This window comes from Nannospalax galili, unplaced genomic scaffold (genome assembly GCF_000622305.1).
Source record: "Nannospalax galili isolate Female #2095 unplaced genomic scaffold, S.galili_v1.0 scaffold100, whole genome shotgun sequence".
Taxonomy (NCBI): Eukaryota; Metazoa; Chordata; class Mammalia; order Rodentia; family Spalacidae; genus Nannospalax; species Nannospalax galili.
The window spans coordinates 6,688,177-6,696,244 of record NW_008352891.1 but is presented as its reverse complement, the minus strand read 5'-3'; positions in this window follow the sequence as shown (position 1 = coordinate 6,696,244).

The following is an 8,068-nucleotide window of genomic DNA, read 5'->3' as shown; positions in this document are numbered from 1 at the left end:
AAAGAAAACAGCAAGAATCCACTGTAGTGGGGAAGGCATGGTGGCAGAGGCCTCCTTGGCAGTGGGAGTGTGCTGCTGGGTCTCCTCACCTCCTCACATATGGGTAGAATAGGTCATAGAGAACAGAGTTGAAGAGGCCCACCATAAACTCAAGGTCCCCCTCCAAACCTCCCCCAGGGACTCACTTCTTTTTTTAGTAAATATTTTTTTTATTTTATGTATGCCTGCATGTATGTAAGTGCACCTGTGCTCTGCAATGCCCATGGAGGTCAGAAGAGGGTGTTGGATCCCCTGGAACTGGAGTTACGGACAGTTGTAGGCTGCCATGTGGGTGCTGGGGTTCGAAACTGGGTCTTCTGTAAGAATAGCCACTGTTCTTAGCCGCTGAACCATCTCTCCAGCCCTGGGACTCACTTCTTGCAGTGAGGCCCCACCAGTTAACCCCACTCCTAATGGTTCCATAATCTCCCAAAATAGCACCACCAGCTGGGGACCAGTAGCTCAGGCACGTGAGTCTATGAGGACAGTTTTCACATTCAAACCATAACAAATGTGTTTCCTCATTTCATTCATGTCAAGTTCCTCAGCTTCAGGATATCTGGATAGTTCATCTTTATGCTTTCTCTTTACGGAAATTTTCCTGGTGTTCATGCCTTGTTTTTCTAATTTTTTTCACTTTGCTCTGTTCTCTTGTAGTTTACTGAACTTCCTTAACACAATTGTTTTAAACTCTTTGTCAGGCAATTCACAAGTCTTCATTTGTTTGCCTTGGTTACTAAAATATTATTCTGTTCCATTGGCAGTCTCCTGTTTCCTTGGTTTTTCATTTTCCTTGAAGTCTTGCACCACTGGTTCGTATTTGAAGAAGCAGTCTCTACCTCTAGCCTTTACTGACTGTCTTCAGGGAGAACGGCCTTCTTCACCATCCATCCTGGCTAGGGATTCAGACACTTCCAGGCAGGCTCTGTGGATGCGTGTGCTCTGTACTTCGTGCTCCCTTGGTGTGCTTGTTACCAGTGGGGGTGTTCTCAATGTCCTATGCCTTCTTTCCATCTCTTAAGCCAAACCAGGTGCTAAGAGTCCTATGTTTATTTTCCCTGGTACTCTTCCCTGAAGAGCTGGTTAGTTCTGATTGCCTTCTCAACATCTCAGGGTTGAGTGGGTCCTCTGTGTGAGATGCTTTCACTTCCTGAGCCAGGGTAAGGCACAGAGGATATTCAAAGGACCTGCAGGAGGTCCACAAAGGAGGTATTCCAAACATCTGGCTGGCAGCCTTCCTGATGGAGTCCAAGAAGAAATTTTGAAGGCCATGGTCTCTCTTCCCTCCTCCCAGGCTCTCTTGACTACTCAGCTGGTAGTCAAGAGAAATAATGGTTACCTCATTATTTCCAGCGAAGAGAGAAAGAAGTATGTCTCTTGGAGAGCTGAGCACTCACTACTTTCCCATTCCCCCATATGCATTAACAAAGACAGTAGGAAACATTTTTTTAAATTTTATTTATTATTTTTATTTTATGTGTATGCGTGTATTGCCTGCCTGCATGTAAGTAATTACCTGTGTGTCATGCAATGCCTGCAGAGGACAGAAGAGGCTGTTGGATCCCCTGGAACTGGAGTTACGGACAGTTGTTAGTACCATGTGGGTGCTGGGATTCGAACCTGGGTCTTCTGTAAGAAGTGTTTTTAACTGCTGAGCCGTCTCTCCAGCTCCTGTTGTAGGAAACATTTTAAGTGCACAGCAAAAGAGCAATGATCAAGAAAAAAATGAACTAGCCATGAGTGGCAACATTATGCAGTGATTAAAATGTTTTCAGCTGGACATGGCAGTGCACATCTATTATGTCACCCCAGCACTTGGGGAATAGAATCAGGATGATCAGGAGTTCAAGGTCATCCTGGGCTACATATCAAACAAAGGCCAGCCTGGGTTACAGGAGACTTTCCCAAAAAGAACAAACAGAAAAAAATGTTTTTCAATAATTTTTAATGAAATTATACTTGCACTATGATATAACAAGGGACAAAGTATACAATGCTGTGTCCACGAATGACACAATTTCAAAAATAAAATTCTCTCTATATAAAATAAAGCTTAGAAAAACCATAAAGCGTTAACTATGCATTCTTCTGAGTGGATTTTACTTTTCTTCTTAATCCTTTTTTAATCTTCATTTTTTCTATAATACATAATTTTTTAAAGTATGAAGTGTTCTTTTCCTTCTTCCAAAAAGATTTTCATACATTAGTTAAAAAAATAAAATAAAAATAAAAAAAACAGTTATCCCTCATTGAAATAAAATCTACTTAAAGGTTCTCAGGTTCTCATTGGTCTAAAAATGAAATTAAAGTAAAGGAAGCATTCTTTATCAGTATGATTGATCTGAATTTCCCCAAAACATAAGTCAGAACTGCAGGGAATCTCTTCCTAGGAGGCAAGCTTCCCCTCTGGCTGGTTCAAGACTCCAGCCCTTCTTTCTTCCAGTGTGAGATTTCTGGAGAAATTACAATTTCTTGAGGAACATTTTCAATAGTCAGTTAGCCAAAGGGAGGGACACAAGTGTCTCTTTTCAAAATGTCTTCACTCCTATCAAAGCAGTTACAAAACAGAGAGCACCGAGGTCAGGGAGCAATGCCTAAGATATAAGAATATCCCAGGACAGTCTCCACAGCACACTCCTGTGGTGAGAGATCAGGGCTCAGTTCTTGCAGACAGATGTGCAAGAGTCCTCACTGAAGTCCCAGTTTTGAAGGTCCTTGGTTTTCACTTGCTCTTCTAAGTCAGAGAATACACTTCCCATACTGAGACAAAACCACTCCCTCTTACCACCCCAAACTGATGTTGAGCCCTGCCTTTCTTGGAAAGCGTAGCTGATTCCCTTCAGGGCATAGATCTCCCAGACACAAAATCTGGGATAGTTCATTTCCAGGATGTTCTTTCTACTCAGTCTGGGAATATTCTTTTCTATGGTTTTAAAGAGACAAACAAGGAGACTTTCCTCTGAGAGAAAAGAGAAAGTTCAGGCTTTCCAAAGCTGGGAGGAATTTTTTTGAATCTTAATTTCCTCCAAATGAGTCTATAACAAATCTCTATTCTATATTAATTATAAATAAGTCTCTATGTTACACGTGTTAAGGACTAATTTATGTTCCTTCACAAACAAACACTTTTTTTTAAACTCATGCTGGAATTCTAACCCCTAGTATCTCAGAATGTGACCTTATTTGAAGACAGGGTCTTAACAGAGGCAGTTGTGTTAAAATGAGGTCATTAGGATGGGCTCCCTCCAACACACTTGGTGTTCTTATATAAGGGATTAGACTCAGAAGCAAGGCTATGTGCAGACTAGGGAGAAGACCACTATCTGTGAAGCAAAGAGAAGGCTCAGAAACCCTTCCAGCATTGACCTTGGATATCCTGCTTCCAGAACTGTGAGTAAACACATTTCCATTGTTTAAGCTCTTTGTCCTCCAGTGCTTCGTTACAGGAGTCCTACTAAGCCAGTACAACGCAATTTCCAAACACAATGCAGGTATTGAAGCACAAAGCTTATGAATATTTGCTGGTTTACAGTCATCAATAAGTTTTTAACTTAAAAATATTTTATTAGCATTGCTTTATTTAAGAAGTAACATGATTACATTGAAAGACTGTATAGGTTGGAGAATTTGGAAAGGGAGTGAATGGCAAACTCACACTATAGGAACAGTGACAAATTTCACATTATTGTTGAAGCTTAGTAGACAAACAATATTCAAAAATTATAGGAGACATATAATTTCAAATTTATACTCTTAAGATATACTTACGTATTTTTAGTTTGAGGATTGTATCAGTTTAGTTATTACAGTACTTTCTATTTCTTTTTTTTAACTTCCCAGACTGTGGGTTTTGGTTTTTTTTTAATTTATTTTTATTTTATGTGTATGAGTGTTTTGCTTGCACATAGGTAAGTGCACCTATGTCATGCAATGTCCACACAGGACAGAAGTGGGCATCGGATTCCCTGGAACTGGAGTTATAGATGGCTGTTAACTGCCATGAGGGTGCTGGGATTCAAAGCTGGGTCTTCTGAAAAGCAACTAGTGCTCTTAACCACTAAACCATCTCTCCGGCCCCCCAAACTGTGTTTTTTATCTCTAGAAGTTCAATTAGGGCATAGGTGAAGGCATCCTGGAGCCATAGAAGAGTATTAGAAAAATAATGGAAAACCTTTTGATGCCTGGTAATGGGAGAGGTTCAACATCAAGGCCTGGATACCCAGGATAATCATCAATTATTAACAGGAATTTAGCCCAAGGGGCAGAGTCTGGGAGTGTGGACTTCTAAATTTGAGTCCCTGTTGACCCTTCACTATATACCTGCCCTACCACCTTCCTGGGACTTCCTAGGAGCTTGAATTCTTTATTAATATAATGAAAAGGGTGATTAGGTTGTCTTTAATACCTATGTTCAGAGTCAATTGATAAAACTGTTTAACATGTCATTGGAGGAACTGTCCAGCTTCTGCAAGAGTGCTCCATGCAACAGGCACCACACAAAAGTGGTCAGAGAAACGGGGAATGTTGTGTCTGCATTGCACTCCTAAGTCCTAGTAACCTAAAGAATGTAAGAAGTCTTATAGGCAAGCAAACTATGGGTTTAACCAAACATTTCCTAAGCTTATTGGGAGTCCAGACTCTCGATGTGAATAAGCATCCTGAAGTACTAACATTCTATGCATCTTTCTTAAACAGTGCTTGTCTATCTGCCATGATCCAAGTTGTCTTAATCTGATTTCTGTTGCTAATAACATAATGGCATAGCCAGTGTTATTGCTCATGGTAAAGGGAAAGAAGTTTGTCTGGGCTCATGGTTCTGATTGAAGGCAAGGAGCCATATCAGGCAATGGCTTTTTTGCTGGCAGAGACCTAAGGCAGCATGGACCATCATACGCCAGAGACAGGAAGGGCAAGTGAGCATCTCCTATAGTCTCTCTCTCCTTACAAACCCAAGAGTATCCACCCATGCAGGCTCTACCTGAAGACCTTCTGATCACTTTCCAAAGGTTCTGCCTCTAAACACCATCATTGGATCAAGTTCCTGTCTTCATACCCCACCATGCAGATTAAACTCCAACATGAGTTTCAGAGGGACAACCATAGAAACATTAAAGAAAACCATTTTGACACTAAGTAAGATAGAAATGAAGCCTTTATTCAGACTATTGGTAAAGGGTCAAGGCTATTGTAATAGGCGAGAGAGTTAGGGTTTAATTCTGACCCAGACAAGGACCAGTATGGGGGAGGGGGTGTTAAGAGCCAAGGAGCAGAATCAGAGGGGAGGAGGAGGAGACTTTGAGCTAGGGGAAGGAAGTCTTGCTAAGCTGGAAACAGCCTAAGATGATGAGGCATCTAAGATGCATAAATTCACTCTAAACTGACAGGATTTTTGCTAGAACTGGGCACATTGAAGACACCTAGCCAAAAAAGAAGGCTTGGGATTGGAGAGATTGCTCAGTCGTTAAGAGTGCATACTGGTCTTGAGTTCAATTTTACATATATATATATCAAGGCAAGGCGGCTCACAACTGCCTATAACTCCGGCTCTAGGGAAGAAGTCCAACATCCTTTTCTCGCCTCCACAGGCACTGCACTCCCATGTACAAATCCATACACACAGACACAGACACAGACACACACACACACACACACACACACACAAAATTTGAAATTTTTTAAAAAAATTATTTTCTATATATGACTGTATTGCCTGCATGTGTGTAAGTGCACCCATGCAATGCTTGTGAAGGTCAGAAAAGGGTGTCAGATCCCCTGGAACTGGTTGTTAATAGAGTTATAAATGGTTGTTAATCACCAGGTAAGTGCTGGGGATCAAACCTGGGTCCTCTGCAAGAACAGACAGTGCTCTTAAACGCTGAGTCATCTCTCTAGCCCTGAAATTAAAAAATAAAAATTTTTAAGAGGACTCAGAGGAGGCTGTTTAGAATTTAACCAAGAAAGGCATCTTTGTTACCTATCACTGAGTCTGTCTGTGAGAATCAAGCACAATCCTTGAAGATCATTAGAACTCCTTCAATTCCTCTGGCACTAATTTCAGAACAGACTCATTTTCCAAAAGGGTAAAAAGGCGGGAATCCAACAAGATTCCAACTGGGTTCATGTCAGGCTAATTGCTCACATACTCCGCAGTAAAAGGAAGAAAACATGTCTACAGGCAGCCTACACATCGGGTTACACTGCTGGAGCAGCACAGCCTTGCACCTAGTCAGGCTGGGCAACCGTTCTAGTTCAGAACATCCTTGGACAATTCTGAGCAACCCAGAGGAGTTAGATAATGGGGGAGGCCCAGGGCCAGCTGTGGCCAAGAAAAGCATAGAGCATTTCGATCTAGAGTGTTATCATATCTCGTCTATCACCTCCTTTAATTCGCAGTCCCTGTGGGGCATTTCTATGGGAAGGTGGCAGTATCCTATTTCTCTGGAATATGGCTTGTGTGAGGTGAGATGCTACATTCACAGGAAATGTGGCAAAAGCAAGGTGGTGTTTTCCCCCCATAAACTTCACTGTTTCTCAGACAGCTATTTATGACAAAGGCTTAAAATCCAGCTGAAACAGGATGGGGTTATACAAACACTTCCTTTGTACCTCTTCGTATACCTGGGACTAAAACTAACCTGGTATAAGTAAATGAATTGAAGATGTAAGTGAATGAACAGTTAAGAACCATCTTGTTCAAGGTCCACCTGGTTCTGGGCTTCCCACAGGTTGATTAGAATCTCCAGAGAATTTAAAAACCTCACCTGTAAGGGTCCCACCACCTGCAATACTGACTCGGTTAATCTGGGGTGGGGGTGGGGGCTCTGAGCATTTAAAAGAAAACATGAGGCTGGGTGTGGTGGCGCATGCCTGTAGTCCCAGCATTTGGAAGGCAGAGGCAGGCGGATCTCTCTGAATTCTAGGCCAGCCTGGTCTACATAGTGAGTTCCAGGACAGCTGGGGCTACAGGGAGACCCTGTCTTAAAAGGACAAAAAAAAAAAAAAAGAAATTCATTCATGTGCCGGGCATGGTGGACATGCCTTTAATCCCAGCACTAGGGAGGCAGAGGCAAGCAGATCTCTGTGAGTTCAAGGCCAGCCTGGTCTACATTACAGAATTCCAGGCCAGCTGGGCCTACAAAGAGACTCTGTCTCAAAAAGACTTAAAAAAAAAAAAAAAAAAAAAACCAAGCCAGGCATAGTGGCCAATACCTATAATACCAGTGTAGAGAAGTAGAGACAGGAGGATCCCTAAGGCTTGCTGGCTAACCCATCTAGCAAAATTAGTGAACTCCAGGTTCAGCGAGTGACTCTGTCTCAAAGGAATTCCTGAGAACAACACCCAAGGTTCTTTTGGCATCCCTGCTCAAGTGCACCCTCACATACATATGCACTATACACATGAACATCCATACACATACATACACTAAAAAAAAAGAAAATACCACTGAGATACTTGCACATTTGTGTTTATAACTGGACTATTCATATAGCCAGGAAATGAAGCCAGCCTAACTGTCCATTAAAGAAAAGGTGGGATATGTACACAATGAATTTTATGCAGCCATGGAGAAACTTAAATCATGACACATGCAGGAAAATAGGTGCAACTGGAAATCATTATGCTAAACAAAATAGTCCAGGCTCAGACAGACAAGCATTGTATGCCTGTTCTCATACACAGAACTAAATTTAAAATTATGTGTATTTATATATGGGGGGATCATGAAACTAGAAAGGGGTCTTGAGAGAGGAGGAAGAGTTCTTAAAGAAGGTGGGAAACGAGGTAAGGAAATGGATATAAAAAAAACAGAAAGGGAGACTAACTAGAGACCAAGCTGGAGAGAGGTTTGGGGAGGGCAGTGGTGGACAAGCACGATGTAATGACACAGAATGACACAGAGGTAGAAAGACGCGATGATGAAGCCTGTTTTATTTATTCATCTTTTTTTTTTTTTTGGTCTTTTTTGAGACAGGATCTCCCGGTAGTCCAGCTGTCTTGGAACTCACTATGTAGACCAGGCTGGCCTTG